The 17,226-nt window shown below is 44.1% G+C and overlaps 1 protein-coding gene across 1 annotated transcript in view; it reads left to right on the top strand.

Moving 5' to 3' along the window:
- The window catches only part of CANX (calnexin), a gene marked incomplete in the record, with an annotated part of 1,221,069 nt that overhangs the window by 605,339 nt on the left and 598,504 nt on the right, over positions 1-17,226 (top strand).

A 17,226-nucleotide genomic window follows, 5' to 3' on the forward strand; every position in this document is an offset into this window, starting at 1 on the left:
AGTTTTGACATTCTCCAGACTCAAGGATGGTTTTCTACATCTCAAGTGGAAATTCATGGGCAAAGATCACTAAGTGGTCTTTTTTCTTCGGCTCAAAGGCTCTAAGATTTCAAGTATCAGTTCTAAGCTTTTGCAGCTCTAGAAGGCTCATTATCAGTTCTGAACTCTTGCTATTTGCTCTCTCTATTGCATTATAAAGTCTATGTTTCTAGGTTGAATTATTCACTGGGTTCCAGATTCTTCATAGCTTCTAGACTTACTTCGAAATCTTCTCTATTCTAAGAAAGGACAAAGATGCCTAGGCTGGGCCTGATGAGAAGAAAAGAAACAGCATACTTGATATGTTATATTTTGTGAAAGCGACCTAGGGTATTCTTTGAGCCCTAAAAAAAGAGAGTCTACAGGGTCTGAGAAGTCTGTGATGAGTCTGGGACATGTTTTAAGAGACGAGTAACAAACTGCAAATTCACTTTTACTTCTATCAACCCCCTCATCATCTTGTATCCTCCAACACTGACTGCTTCAAGCATGCTGTTCATGGCATCTTATGCTTCACAATCCCAATGTGAATATCATTTATTCTGGCATCTTGTATTCTCCTTATGCATGGTGCAAAGCTGAGGATTGGACACAACAATGTCATTCAACAGCTCTGCCAGACTTTGGACAGGCAACACAGTTAAATTGTCAGATACGCACATAAACCACTTGTGGTGGACCTAATGCAAGTCAGTCAGAAACGAAAGAGGCCTGCCTCACTCTAGAGGCTCCGAGGAATTGAAAGTCAGATGCCAGGGTCATTAAGCGGACATTGCTTTACTACATGTACAGTGGAAGGGTGGATACAAGACACAGTGACCGCCAGGGAACAATATCAACATGATTCGACATTTGGAACTCATTCTTAGCAGTCAGTTTGCATTAATGAATTCATTCAAAGGACAAACAACTCAGAGGGCAGGTCACACTTTGAGCAGATGGAACATCTTATTTTGACATCTTGGGCGGCTGTTATCCTCTAACAATCAAATCCTCGATTTTTGAGGGCAACTCCTTTCTAGCACCTTACTAAGTCTTCACATGGATCCTCATGAAGGTTTTTCATGGGAGCATGTCCACCCTGCAACTAGGTTAAGCAGACAAATCATGGATCATACTGGATGAAGGGAGGAAATGTGTTTGAGAAGCTGCAAAAGTGTCATGGACACATGTGCCAGCTCTGTGTCCACTGCCTCCACTTGCACCAGCTGCTGAAGTATTGGTGGACACAGTTGGCTTGGCTTTTCCATCTTCATAGATTCTCCCTTTTTACAAAGGTAAGGTATGTTTTCACCTCTAGCTCACCTCCCTGATGCACCAAGGCACTGTACACTAAAACCAGAAGAAGGATGAGCCTCTGAGCTTGCCTTGGCAGAAGGTCCTTCTCATAAGCTACTGGCCTGTCTGTGTTCCTGCTCAAACATCTTAACTCTCCATCCTCATTAACAGTGGTTGATATTCTGTTTATTGCTCAATGTCAGTCATCTTCAATCAATGGAATTCACAATCTGTTAAGCAGGAGCTCAAAATCATTTCAGGAGAAAACTTCAGAAAGCAAGAGCCTGAGAGATTTTGAGTGGGAGAAAGTAAATGGCAATTTGAGTGAGCTGAGGAGTGTGGCTCTTCAATAGATTTTTGGAAGGAGTTCAGCAAAGCTTTTTGTTCTTTCTTCCAAAAATTTGAGTGTTTTTCTTCAATAATTTACTGATATATTACTGTGAGGTGGGTCGCAATTTTTGCATCTTGATTTTCTCAATTTCAATGTTTAGCAACCTATTGTTGAACCCCACTCCTGTGCTACTCCTGCTGACAAGCCATGTTGTACTTGTTTGTTGCTTTTTACTTCCCCTTTAAGACTCCTACTGAGTTACAGGATCTGGATGCTGGCATATGTTTTGTATATCTCAAACCTTAGTGGTGGGTGGATTTTTCCTGAATATGGCTGTGACTTCCTTTTGATTTGTTTTCTTGTTGCAGGTATCAATGGCAGAAGGTGTTTTTGTTTTGGGCAAAGGTGGTTTCTATTTTACATACGATTTTCTGACACTATTATGTACGCAGGCTTATAGCTAGATTTAAATCCTTTGAGGCCATTAGGCAGTCTTTAGTGTTTTTTGTACTATGCGTTTTATTACCTACATTTTTGATTTATACACAGTCCTTTGCGTTTGTTTTTTTCCAGTTTTGCACACTTTAGATGCCTCCATCAAAGTTTTTATTAGGAGGTTTGATTTTAGGCAGTGCATGCAGTTGTTTTGTTTTATTTGCTTTTAGTTCAGCTCTAAGGGCCTCATTAAACAAACTATTTCTAGGTTTCAATTGCATTTCATTGGGGCTTGTTATTCCCCTATCTTCAAGGAGATACTTGCTGCCTGGAGCTGGGATTTTACTAGGGCTTTACAATTCCCATCACACTTTCCTATAATTCTAGGGTAAGGAGCCTGAGGAAGCCACTACTTGAGTTCAGTGCATAACAATTACTTAAGCAGTGGTGCCTTACTTGCTTTTGTAAGGTTTACCTGTCCAGACAATCTTTATGTTCAACCCAATTTCACTCTCCTGTTTCTACCCCTCATTGCTTTAGATTTGGCCACTGCTGTTTTTATTCTACCATTTAGTTGCTGCACCCCAATTTGTAAGCATGTATAGTACAGTTTTTTGGTACATATATTTGTAGATGTTAGGATGTTGTATATTTGGAATCAATTGTAGAAGGTATTCCCTTTGTGTCCTTTGGTGGTGTTGTACATGAGTTTGTCTGGTTATCGCAGTCTATACGCCTTGTTGTATCTATTGTATATGTTTTTGTGTAGCAGAGTTTTGATATACTATTTTTTGTATGCTTCCTGCTTCTTGGCGTGTGACTGACGCCGACATTGATGATTAGGGGTCGTGGCATTAGTTGTCAGGCAGCCCTTGATCGGCCGGATTCCAAAGTCTGGGTCTGGCCTCGGCTGGTGTCGCACTTCACCCGGCGTCATAGCTGCAGTTCTTCGGTATAAAGGCATCAGCCGGCGCCATTTTCCTCAGTCTTTCTTGCGCGTGGCGCCTCAAGCAGAAGCTGTTCGCAAGTGCCGGTCGGTCAGATCCAGAGATTACTACTACCAAATACTACTTGAAGACTTCTAAAAGCTAAGTACCCGTTGGGGACTCTTTCTTGCCTCAGCCGATGTCAGAAAAAGTGAATAACTGTTTAACTTGTGGGAAACAAATACCTCATAAAGATTTCCACTCTTACTGCTTACCTTGTTTAGGCCCAGACCACGACGTAGCAGCTTGTTTAGCCTGTGCTTCTTTCAACCGACGGACGCTTAGACGTCGGTCGGAGTTTGCTGAACAGCTTTTCGGCTCAGATTTTGCGTACATAATGCCGTCGGATCCTCCGACTTCACAAGTTTATAAGAAACGCAAAGAAAAGGACCGACACTCGCGGTCCGCGGTTTCGGCCAAAACCGCGGTTAAGCAAACCGCGAGTGTCTCGGTTTCGGCCGAAACCGAGCAAACGGTTCTATCTTCAGCCGAATCCATGACTACTACCGAGGCCCCTTCTAACCTAGTTGAATCGGCCTCTGAAGTTCTACCTGCTACTGTGGTTTCACAAGAATTATCGGACACCATCCCTTTGGATGTTTCAACCCCTGCACGTGGTGCTGCTAGGCCGCCTGCAGCCATGTCCGTAAAGGCCTTTGCCAGGGCTAAAGCAGCCAAAACTTCTAAGTCTGTGCCTGTTAAGCCCCCCTCTCACAGGCCCAGTTCCAGTTCCCAAATGCTCACTCTGGCAGAGGGTCTCATCTCTTTAATTAGGGGATCCCAATCTCACCCAGACAGGGCCTCTCAACCTCCTCCAGAAAAGAGACCTAGAGCAGAGCCCCCCCCCCCCCGAGCCAGTGTCCTCGGATGATTCTTCTGATGATACAGACAATACAGATCATCCAGAGGCTCCTTTTTCTACTTATGAAGACTCCGATGCTGAGGAATCGATTCCTTCTGCCTCTCCACCAGAGGAATTTTCCTTTGGGGAAACCTTACATGCCATGAGAGAGCATTTCCAATGGCAGGGACAAGATTTCTCAGATTCAAGGAAAAGGCTTAGGACCTTTTTACATTTACCACAACATAGGCCTTTAGCTATACCTCCAGTTCTTCCTGTTGTAGATGATGCATTTAATGATGCTTGCACTGCTCCTGATACTTTACCTCCAGCCCCTGCTAAGCCCGATAGGTTCTACAGGGTCCCGGACACTCATCACCATTTATACAAGGCCCCTTTTGCAGATCCGAGACTATCTCACAGGGGCCTAAGGCAGTAGCCGACCTCAGTTAAAAACCCTCTCCCTTCTGAAAGGGAATCCAGGTCCTTAGAGAGATGGGGTAAAAAAGTATACACCTCTGCTACTCTCTCAGCTAGGGCATTGAACTGTCAGTTTCATATGATCCAATACCAGGAGTTTATGCTTGATCAGTTAACTAAAAAACTGTCCTCTGATGATTCTTTAGATAAGAAATATGTTCTAGAAATGGTGCATAACATTCAGCAGGTTAGTAACCATTCTTTAAAATGTGGCTATTTTGCACTGGAGGCTTCCTTTAGATCAGCCATGACTGGCACAGTTATAAGAAGGCATGCATGGTTGAAAGAACAGGTCTTGCCGGATCCTGTTAAAGCAAAACTATTAGATGCTCCTATGGATAAGGTCAGTTTATTTGGTTCTCCTGCTCAACAGGTACTGAAGAAAATGGAAGAGAAGGCAAAATCTGTACAAACAGTGAAAGATTTCTTACAGGTTCAGCCTCCAAGGTTTAGCAGGAATTGGCCTTCCAAAAATTGGTCCTTTCCAGACTCCTCTAAAACTCAGAGAGGCAGGAATAGGCGTTCAAGAGCCAGAAATCAATCCAGAGGAGGTGCCTACAGGGGACGCCAGTGGCAAGGTAACAACCAACGAGGCACAGACACAACAACTACCACTGCAACAGGACAATCACAGTGACTTGGCTCTGGCACCGCCTACCAGGGAACAAATAGCAGCACCCTTAGGTGGAAAGTTAGCCTTATTTTCAAAAAACTGGCACTATATCACAAGCGAAAAGTGGATTTTGCAAACTATAGACCAAGGCTACAGGTTCCATTTCCATACTTTACCAGGAAAAAGAGGAATGCCAAACCTGCCACCAAATCAAAAGACAGAAGCTCTAAAACAAATAGCTCAATTAGCAAAGATGAGAGCTGTGGAAAGGGTACCACCTATGGAACAAGGAAAGGGATTTTACTCCAGACTATTCCTGGTACCAAGAAAAGAGAAAAATTGGAGGCCTATTCTCGACCTGTCCGCTTTAAACACATTCATCATTGTTCCAAAATTCAAAATGCTGACCCTACAGCAACTTCTTCCCATGCTGGGCAAGGAGTATTGGCTGGTGACTCTAGATCTCAAGGAGGCATACCTGCACGTCCCCATACGACCAAATTGCAGAAGATACCTCAGATTTCTTGCAGGATCAGAGCATTATCAATTCTCAGCATTGCCCTTTGGCTTATCTACTGTGCCCAGAGTGTTCACGAAATGCCTGGCATCAGTAATCGCTCACTGCAGGCTTCAGGGAATCTAAATATATCCATACCTGGACGACTGCCTGATACAAGCGGACAACAAAAACAAGCTAACAGAAGACTTACAAAGAGTCATTTGCTTACTGCAAGCCCTGGGATATACAGTCAATATAAAAAAGTCAAGACTGATGCCATCCCAAAGAATAACCTTCTTAGGTGCAGAATTGGACACAGTAAAACAGATGGCATTCCTAAATGCAGAAAAACAAGAACAACTTCCTCTCTACTTCTTGGCATTAACAGAGCAGAACAAACTAACAGCAAGGAAAGTACTGCAGGCCTTGGGCTTCATGGCATCCTGCATAATCCTGGTCCCTCATGCCAGACTGCATATGAGAAAGCTACAGTGGTACCTGAAGAATTTATGGTCTCAACACAGGCACAGCTTAGAAACCGAAATACCACTAATCCCATGCCTGAAACAAGAGTTCCTATGGTGGGCTCAGGCATGCCAGTCAAACCCAGGTTTGCCCTTCCACAGCATTCAACCAAGCCAAACCATCACAACGGACGCCTCAGACCTCGGTTGGGGGGCCCACATGCTGGACAAGTGCATACAAGGCTTATGGACGCCAGATCAGCTGCACCTGCACATAAATCAAAAGGAAATGCTGGCAGTAAAACTAGCAATCCAGAATTTCAGACCATTCCTCCAAGAAGGGCAGTTGATGATAATGACAGACAACACCACAGTCATGTGGTACATCAACAAACAGGGAGGCACTCATTCATACCCTCTATGCCGGATGGCACTGGACCTATGGAATATGGCTCTGAGCTACAACATTCAGTTACAAGCAATTTTTGTACCGGGAAAAGAAAACATCCTAGCAGACATATTAAGCAGAACTACCTCAGATGCTCACGAATGGATGCTACACCCGGACATCTTCAAGGTCATCACAAAGAAATGGGGACTGCCACAAATAGAACTGTTCGCATCCCCACTCAATCACCAGCTCAAGAAATTCTGCACAAGGACTTACCACCCACTTGCTTGGAGGGTGGACTCTCTATCCTTCAGTTGGAAAGGCCTGACAGCATATGCATTCCCACCTCTTCCTTTGATGCACAAGGTGCTATTGAAAATCAGAGGAACGTCCAAGGATCATTCTGATAGCTCCAGACTGGCCAAGACAACATTGGTACCCACTACTGAGAAGCATGTCTCGGGGGAAAATGTGGACACTACCCCTGATTCCTTTGCTGTTAACTCAGAGCGGCTACAACACCCTGCATCCAAACCTGAAAACTCTGCAGCTGACTGCCTGGAACATTACATAAGAGCAACTAACCCAGATTTATCCCAAAGGGTTAAAGACATTATCCTTGAGGCCCGCAGACCTTCAACAAGAAGGAACTATGCAGGAAAATGGAAAAGGTTTCTCATTTGGAGTACTGAAAGGGGAAAAGATGTGTCAAAGGTAGACATTGCCAACATCCTGGAGTATTTGGCAGAATTATTCCATACAGGCCTGTCCTATTCCTCCATCAAGATACATGCATCAGCTATTTCTGCGGAATACAGCTTCGATCCCCCTGTCTTCTCGCATCCTCTACTCAGGCAGTTTCTGAGAGGAATTAAAAATGTAAAACCTCCTAGGAAACCACCATTACCAGCATGGGACTTGAACTTTGTGCTAGAAAAATTGACACTCCCCCGTTTCGAACCAGCAGCAACAGCAGATCTACAACACCTATCCTGGAAAACTGCTTTTCTGCTGGCAATTACCTCAGCAAAAAGGGTTTCTGAGCTACAGGCTTTAATGGCAGTACAACCCTTCCTAATCTTCCATCAAGATAGTGTCCATGAGAACAAATCCTACATTTATGCCTAAGGTGGTATCCAGAGTGTCTTTAAACCAGGCAATCCACCTACCTACCTTCTTCCCCAATCCACAAAACAAGGGGGAAAGACTGCTGCATACTTTGGATGTACATAGACAGTTGCGCTACTACCTGGACAGAACCAAGGGCAATAGAAAAACTGACCAGCTTCTGGTAGCATATGCAACAGGAAGGGAAGGAAAAGCAATTTCAAAACAGACAATCTCCAAGTGGATAGGAAATTGCATTAGATTTTGTTACTCCTACCTTGGAAAGCAAACTCCACAGAACATAAGGCCTCATTCTACAAGGGCTACAGCCACTACCCCAGCTTTCTTACGAGGAGTGGCTACCAAGGACATTATAGAGGCTGCTACTTGGACCTCCGTGCATACATTTGCCAAGCATTATAACCTACCTTTATACTCTAGATCCCGAGCAGGGTTTGCCACTGCTGTTTTGCAAGGGATCCTAACTACACCATAATTTCATCTTCCTCCTCCCCTAGTTTGGCTATGGTATTCTACCCATTTCTTATGACTGCAGATGCATCCTTGAAGGACATAGTACAGTTTTGTACCTACCATAAATGTAGATGTCCGAACAGGAATGCATCTGCAGTCAGGATTACCCACCCTCCTTCCCCTCTGTGGTATTCCTAGGGTATTTGCCCACCTAATAGCTAGCTGGGGGGGGATCTCTTATGGTGTATTTGTTTGTATATATGTACATACATGCTTATTTTTTGTGTTTGCCTTCTACTATTTGGAAACATTGGCATTTATCCAAAATTTAGCTATCCAAGAGGGCAACTGGCATCTGGGGCAAGAAACACTGAGGAAAATGGCGTCGGCTGATGCCTTTATACCCGAAGAACTGCAGCTATGACGTCGGGTGAAGTGCGACACCAGCCGAGGCCAGACCCAGACTTTGGAATCCGGCCGACCGAAGGGCTGCCTGACGACAGGACAACCCATTTGTTATGACTGCAGATGCATTCCTGTTCGGACATCTACATTTATGGTAGGTACAAAACTGTATTTCTTATGCTTTCTACGTGATGAGGATTCCCTGTCCTGTTGAGACCCTTGACGCTATCGCTCTCTGAGTCTGTCCTGGCTCCCTCTTTCTGGTCTGGATTCTGCCATCCTGCCCCCTCAGGGATAGCCTGCTGCCTCTCTGACCCAAAGAGTTCCCCCATGGGAACGGCCAGAAGTTTGAGTCCTCCCAAGAGAGACACCTTCCTGAGGAGCTCCTTGGAAATGTGTGTAAAAGGAGGCACTTGAACTCCCTGCCCGGAATCCCTCAAGAAGACACCGACTTGGAGGAAAGGGGGGGGGTTCCTCTCGGTTACCATGGAAATCCTTTGCCAGTGTGGGGGGTGGTCTGTCCAAAAACCCAACCCTGATGAGTTGGTGTTCCTGGATGTGTTTGGCACAAGACCCTCTATCTCCCGAGTGTCCCTTCCTATGGATCACTTGTGGATTTGGTTATATCTCGGGCATGGAAGGAACCTGACATGGTGAAGCCCATCTCCAAGTGCCCTGATCGGATTTTGTGTGTGCCATCAGACAAGCAACCTTGGTCTAAGGAGTCCCCGGTTGATGACAGGGTGGTGGCGGTGGCCACCAAGAAAACTCTTACTCAGGAGAGCTCTACGGTCCATCCACCAGACCCAAGAGTCCCAGGCCATGGACCATTTTGGGAAGCGGGTGTCCTCTTCAGCCACATTTGTGGTATGTGCGCTGAATTACATGGCACATGTGATCAGACATCAGTGAGGCCTGGTCAAGGTGGTCACTGAGTCTGCCCCAGAGTCCATGTCGACGGAGGAGAACCTTCCATATGGCCACCCTCCCTTCCATTTCCAACACCTCTGTGCGGCTCCTGTCACATGCTTCCAAAGATGCCACTAGAGCGGCCGATACAGGCATTGCAATCAGAGGTCACGACTGGCTCTGGCTTTGTGCTTTCTCAGAGCTCTTCAAGTATGATGGTTCCACTCTTTCTGGAAAAACTGTATGACATACATTGGTCCAGAGTGAGAGAGACTGGTAGACTGTCTGCCATCTGGATCCGCTTCTCAACCCCTCAACAGTTCTTTTCCCAGAATCAGTGGGGGGGAAGGGGTGAAGAAGATGTGGTTCTGGAAATCTCCGGGCTATTCCCAAGATGCTCAGAACTCTCCCTCCCCCAGAGGCAGAGGGGGATTTGACAGACGCCGTCCTTGCAGTAGAGGGGGTTTGTGGAACCAGGGGTCTCGGGATTCCTTCCTGCACAGACCTGCTCAGCAGTCCAGAAGGGTTGTCCGACTGCTTGTCTCTGGAGGGAATCGGGGGACATCTCGCACTATACCCAACAGCCTGGAAGTCTGTTACAGATGATCGTTGGGTGTTACAAATCATATCCAGAGAATACTCCATCCCCTTCATTCAAATGCCAGTCCCAACCAAACACCTCCTGGACATTCCACCTGTGCAAAGGAAGGTAGCAGCACTAGAAGTTTCCAAGCTGCTCAAATAATGAGTCACCCAGCCAGTTCCCCCCAGACCAGTCTGTATCAGGCATCTATTCAGGTTCTTTTTAGTGCCAAAGAAGATGGGGGACTTAGACCCATCCTGGGTCTTTCAACCCTAAACCTGTTGGTTGCCGAGACAAAATTCCGAATGGTCACTCTCTAATCTATTCTGGCCTTGCTGCAGAAAAATAACAATGTGCTCAGTGGACCTCCAGGATACGTACTACCAAATCAAAATGGACAGGCACTTTCGGAGGTTCCTCCCCTTAAGGTTGGGGGCCAATTGTTACCAGTTCAGAGTCCTACCCTTTGGTCTCACCACCGCCCCCAGGCTGTTTTCCAAAGTGATGGCAGTGGTGGAGGCTCACCTGTGGTTGCAGGGGTTCCAGGTCTTCCCCTACCTGGACGATTGGCTTCCTTCTCCTCCCTCCAGGCATCACCTCTGCCAAGCCAGGATCTCCTTCTCCAAACTGTCCATCAGTTGGGCATAACCATAAATCTCAACATGTCCCTATTCCATCAGATTTAAGTTCTAGACTTTGTTAGAGCTTGGTTAGACACCATTCAGAGCAAGGTTTTTCTGACTCCAGACAGACTTCATTCTCTCAGACATCATGTGTTGCATGTTGCTGAGACCCAGTATCCCCCTGTGGAATCAGTTCAGGCGTTGGGGTCCATGGCGGCCATGATCACCCTCATCCCCACAGTTCGTCTGCATGTGAGGGTTCTCCACTGGACCCTAGTGGGACCAGTGGTCCTTACTAGATCTGCCATTGTCCCCATCCAATTTGTTTGTCTAGAGCCTGCAGGGATTTGCTTCTCTGGTGACTTCAATCCCCCGATCATCTTCTGGGTCACCCTTTTATCCTTCCAGCCCAGATGACCATGATGACCACAGACTCCTCCCTACTCTGGTGGGGGGGGTTATTGTATGGGAAGGACAGTCTAAGGCACATGGTCTTCCCTGGAGACCCAACTGCATATCAGTGTCCTGGAGATGAGGGCGGTGCTGTTAGCTTTGCAAGCTCTTTGACAATCTTCCCCTAGGGACGATTGCTATCCAGACAGACATGTCTGTGGTCTGGTACATCAACAAACGGGGAGAGCCAGGTTTTATCCCCTTTGTCGCAAAGCCATGAGATTGTGGAAGTGGGCCATCTTCACCGGCCATTTTCTGGTGTCAACGCGCATTTCGGGGAGGTCCCACATTCTGGAAAACAGGCTTAGCAGATCTGTTATGATGCCTTACAAGCGGTCTTTGAATCCTTAGTAGCGGAACAGATCTTTCTAAAGTGGGGTCGGCCTTGCTATGATCTATTCGCCTCTCCTTCCAACTCGAAATGCAGCAAGTATTTCACTGAACCCTCCTCCAGAGGAGTCCCCATTGATGATGTGCTTCATGCTTGGCCCACTGGTCTGCTGTATGCTTATCCTTCACTTCCCCTGATCCCGAAATTCGTTCAGAAAGCTCGACAGCTGGGGAGCTTAGTGATCCTCATTGTAACCTTCTGGCCATGCCAAGTATGGTTCCCCCTCTCTCTGTGGTCTCCTATAGTGTGTCTTCCTTGGACATTAGATCTGGTTCCGGATCTGATCTCGCATCCCTCAGGGATCCCACACCCAGATCTAATCAGTCTTGAAACTTACAGCTTGGATGCTCCAGTTCCAGTGATAGCTAGGACTCCCGGGCTGTCTTATCCAGTTAAGAAGATTTTGGTAACGGTTCACAAAGCGTCCACTAGAAAAGTTTATTCCAGTAAGTGGAAACGTTTTTTGATATGGGTGTATCAGCATGATTTGGATCCTTTCACTGCTACAGTTCCCACCATCTTGCAGTTTCTGGCAGATATTTTTCATCAGGGTGCCATCTTTTTTACGGTTAAGGTTCAGCTGGCAACTATCTCCTGTTTTCGTATAGGAGACAACTTGGCTTCCTTAGCTTCTTCCAAGCTTTGTAAAGCCTTTTTGAAGGGTACCTTTTTACTTCGGCCTCCAGTCAAGGACCCTATGCCACCTTGGGATCTTACTCTAGTTCTACAAGCTTTGGTTTCTTCTCTCTTTGAACCTGCATCTACAGTAGATTTGCAGTTACTGTCTTGGAATATAGCCTTTTCTGGTTGCTATTACCTAGGCTAAAAGTGTGTCAGAGATTCAGGTGTTCTGTTAAGCCCCCTTATATGGTGTTCCATAAAGATAGTGTCCTTGCGTATGAACCCTTCCTTTCTCCAGAAAGTGGCTTCAGAATCTAACATTAGTCAGGTTATCAATCTCCCTGTTTTCTTCCCGAGCGTCCAGAATAAGGGAGTATAAGTTGCATTTACTGGACATTCATAGCCAATTGCATTTTTATTTGCATAGAACAGTCCTTCCACAAGTCTGGTCAACATTTTGTTTCCTTTTCTACGTCTTTGTTAGGGAAATCTGTGGTAAAGGTGAGTATTGCTCATTGGATCTCTCAGTGCATAGTTCTGGCGTATGCAGCCAAAGGATCATCTCCACCAGATCAATTTAAGGCACATTCTGCCAGGTCTGTGGTTACTTCAGTGGCCTTTTAGTCTAGGGTTTCTTTGGATGATGTATGCTCTGCAGCTACTTGGGCATCTTTGCACATGTTTGTTTCGCACTATAAGTCGGATCTCTTGTCCAGAGACAGGGCATTCTTTGGCTCCGCCATGCTCCAGAATATCCTTCCATGAAGACCTCCCAGGGTCTTTTGGTAGCTCGGGACTCTGTCCCACAGGTTGAAGATCAAATGAAAACAACTTCAGGTAAAGAAGTTATGTATTCACCATAACGTTCCTTCTGAGTTGTTGCTTTTCATTTGACTTCAACCATCCCTCCCCCCCCCCCCCCACTGCCTTTTGTGGGCTGTGTGGTGGACCGAATGGAAGAGACATAGCCCTTACTTTGGCAAGCCTTTGTCTTTCCTGTAATGCTTTCAGGGTACTTCAGGGTACTGCTGCCCAAGGTGTTAGGCTCTTGGTTAGGTTGGGGTGCTACTATTGACAGCAGACTTGATTTGAGGGAGGAGGGAGACTGGGACATTATGGGTAAGGGATGAGCTTGGAGGTCTGATCTGATACTGGAAAATGCGACCGAGTCAGATCCGTACCGGATCCATATTCCCACAGGTTGAAGGCAAGTGAAAAGCAACAACTCAGATGGAACGTTATGGTGAGTACATAACATCTTTTTCTTTAACAAAGAGATATACTGGGTCTATGTAGTTAATTTTAAGAGTTACATTTGCACTGTTGGCCTGTATGACAAATGGCATTTATTAATTGCATTTCCATAAATGTTAATGAATTAAATAATGGTTGCAAGAGAGGGGGTAGTCTGAACAAATATTTGAAGTTAAACAACTGTTGCGACCGGGAAGTAAACACTCCTAAAGCAGGTACTGATAAAATTATAACGAAAGTGCAAAGGAGCAGACCAGGATTGTTCTGCAATACCCACATAGACTAGGTGCTCAAAAAGAACAATGTCAGTTGTAAACTGTTCGTACAACATCCAAAAGTCAGTAAATCCATTCACGAAGGTCTAAATAGTCCAAGTAGTTTATTTCAAAATAAAAAGTGAGGTAAGCGCTTTCACCCATTAGGACTTCTTCAGACCAAAAAGAACTTAATTAACAAAAAATCAATTTATATGCAATGGGGCAAAGAACTGTACGAGATACAAGAACAACTTGACAAATTAAAACTGGCGACAGGTAACAATAACAGTTTTATTATTTTTTAATTTATTTAACATTTGTTGATCAGGAAAGTCTGACTAGGACAGAGCCTATTTTCAGCGGCGGCCCGAGGAGAAATGCTCTAAGACGCATGTCTTTGGAGCCTGGGAGGAAACCGGAGTACTGGGAATAAACCCATGCGAACGCTAGGAGGGCATGCAGACTCAACACAGAAGACACCCCAGCTGAGAATCGAAGCAGAGAACCTCTTGCTTTGGGGCGACGTTAACCGCTGCACCACTGCTCCACCCTATATATAAGATAGTTAATAATCTACATAAGTATTTGGAAATTTTAAATCATGAAACTAGGATTAATCTAGAAAGTTTATGATAATTAATTTCTCTATTGACCCAAAATCTGTGCATAAGTTTGCTAGCAGAACCAAACTACTTAGTAAGTCAACCCATATAAAGAGATTTATTCACATAAGAGAAAAGGAAGAGTGACTGAAATAGATATTTTAAAATGATTTTGAAATTATTACAATAAAATCAGTGTGATGTAATAAGACTCTGAACCGATAATCAAAAATTTTATTTAAAAAAAATTGGATATAGAAAAGTAAATTATCCAATGACCAAATGAAATTAATTGATAAACCTGTCTCAATGTCTGAAATCAAATTCAGATTAACTAATTAAAATCTAACAAAGCACCAGATAATGATGGAATATACCAGAACTCTACAAGTTACTGCTTAAAGAAGCCTTAAACATGTTACCCAGTTTTTTTTTCTATGGTTAAAGACTTGAGTACATTTCCATGAAGGAGGAACTTTTGTCATCTCCCCAAGTTTAAAAGCCAACAAAGATCCAACTGAATGGTCTTCATGCAGAGCATTTTCACTTTTAAATGTAGATTATAAATTATTCATAGCAATTCAGGGTAGAAGACTAAAATATATTTTACCTTCCATGATTGAGTGTCAGACTTGTTTTATTCTTAATAGAAATACTTATGACAATATCAAAAAAATATTACAGTAATTTGCTATGTAAACAAGAGAATCTAACATTGTCTAACATTGAGTCTAGACATTAATAATGCTTTTTACTCTGAATTGGAAATATCTTTTGTAGTCTTAGAGGAATGTAATTTTTCAAGTAATTTTACACATCTTATAAATCTTCTTTATGGTAATTGTTTTGCATACTTTAAAATAGTGACTTTTACTTCTGATTCAATGCAAGTTTTGAAGGGAACTAAACAAGGATGCCCACTTTCACCCATGCTTTTCACTCTAATTATGGTACCTTTTGCTAATTTTATTAGGGCAAATTTAGACATAAAAGGCATTGGCATAAACGCAAATTTGGATACTAAAATTCAGATGTCCTTCTATTCCCATGTTGCAGTATCCAACATATGGGTTTACTCCTCTTGCTTTGTGAGCGTCCGGCCAGTATACAAAAGTTTTCATTCCGTGTATGGTTTTTGGGACGTCTGATGTGGCTTAAGGAACGTGGGCCGTAAAATTGACGTCTGCACTCAACCAGCCCTTAGAACTTCTCCGCCACCAGTCGAATGCCAGGTGTTCCTGCCTTCACGGTTGTTGGATTCGAGAAATCAGATAATTGCCCTGTTTGGGGAATCTTTCAGTCCTTTTCTTTAATTTAATGCTTGTTCATGTCATCCAGAAAGGGCAAGTGTAAGTACGGCTGTCAGATACCTCACAAGGCCGCCCATGATCAGTGCCTCTTTTGTTTGGGACGGACGCACGATTACAAGGCCTGCTCCATTTGTCAGGCGTTTGTGCCCAAGCAGCCGTCTGCACATGCATAACTTGTATTTAGAAAATCAGAGGTTAAAACAAATAGCTTTAGGGATTGAGGGTTCCTCTGATGTACCTACAGAACCTCCAAAAAAGAAAGGCAAGACTATAAGGCCTACCACTTCAGCTGTGCCTCTAGCATCTGTCCCTCAGCCTGAGGCCAACGTCGGCCTGGTAGAGGAATTGGGCTCCGCCACCTTGGATATAGCAGGTACCTCCACAGAAGCCACACAGTCATGCATAGAAGGCACATCCATAGAGGCTTTGCCAACATTGGTTTCCGATGCCGGGGGGAGGGAACCAGCACTTTCAATAGGTCCATCGGATGCCTCTGGTTCCTTGCAGACTCCAGGCCTTCCTCCCTTCAGACACCCGCCAGGCCTCTAAAAAAAGAGAAAAGGAAGCACATCTCTACTCCCACTGAAAGCATGCCTGACTGGCAGGCTTTCAGCTAAAGTCTGTTTAATGTCTTCATGGCCTTACGTCACCTCTGCAGGGACTAACATCCCTCCTCCCATTCTGAGTCCAAGGCCTCATATCACAGACCAAACCATGAGGGAAAAGGAAGAACTCTCAGACTCTTCATCTAAAGCTTCACTTTCCTACACTTGTAACCACAGGAGATGCTATAAATAATACAAATGCCAAAACTCCACAGCAGTGCAGAAAATAAATCCAGTAAAGGTCCGTACACCTGTAGGCAAAGACAAAGCCAAGCCAAACCAGTATGGTATAAAGTTTAATACAAAATATTCACACCAAATAAGCACTTTTGTTTCACCCACGGAAACTTCATCAGAATGGTGTATTGTAACAAACTGTTAAAATAATCAAAACCTGAATGTGAGTGGCTGTAAGTTAATAAACATTTGAAAATTTAAAGAAACATAGAAACTTGTATACTTTTGTTTAACATATACACACATGCACAACACAATTTGGTAAAAAATATTTACAAAAATGTATGTGCACAAATATTTACAAAAGTGTATAGAATCTCCTAAATATGACAACAAAGATGTTAGCAAATGTTTGCTTTCAGTTTCAAGGTGTTGTTGTCGTGTTTAGGAGATTCTATACACTTTTGTAAATTTGTGTACATACATATTTCTAAATATTTTTACCAAATTGTGTTTTGCATGTGTGTGGGTGTATATTTGTTAAACGAGTATACAAGTTTCTGTGATGTTTCTTTAAAATTTCAAATGTTGTGTAATTAACTTACAGCCACTCACATTCAGGTTTTGATTATTTTAACAGTTTGTGACAGTACACCATTCTGATGAAGTTTCTATGGGTGAAACAAAAGCGCTTATTTGGTGTGGATATTTTGTATAAAACTTTATACCATTTTGGTTTGGCTTGGCTTTGTCTTTGCCTGCAGGTGTGTGGATGTTTACTGGCTTTCTTTTCTGCACTGCTGTGGAGTTCTGGCATTTGTATTATTTACAGAGCATCTTCTATGTGGAGACGTGCGTGAATGGGCGTACCTTCGTTGAAGGTTGTGCGTCAGGGCCGGCAGCTCGGCACGTAAAAAAATCTACTGCCAATCATTAGCGGACCGGAATTCCGCTGTGGCGACCCCTAACCGGGAAAAGCCAAAAGACACAACAACAGCATTTCCTGTGGTTACTAGTATGTTGCTGCTTTTTTTAGGATGGTAGAAAGAAATGTTCGAGAGAGTACACCTGTGAATTCAAGAGAAAGATCCTTGCTTG

Source organism: Protopterus annectens, chromosome 4.part0, assembly GCF_019279795.1.
Source record: "Protopterus annectens isolate FY-2018-M chromosome 4.part0, PAN1.0, whole genome shotgun sequence".
NCBI lineage: Eukaryota > Metazoa > Chordata > Ceratodontiformes > Protopteridae > Protopterus > Protopterus annectens.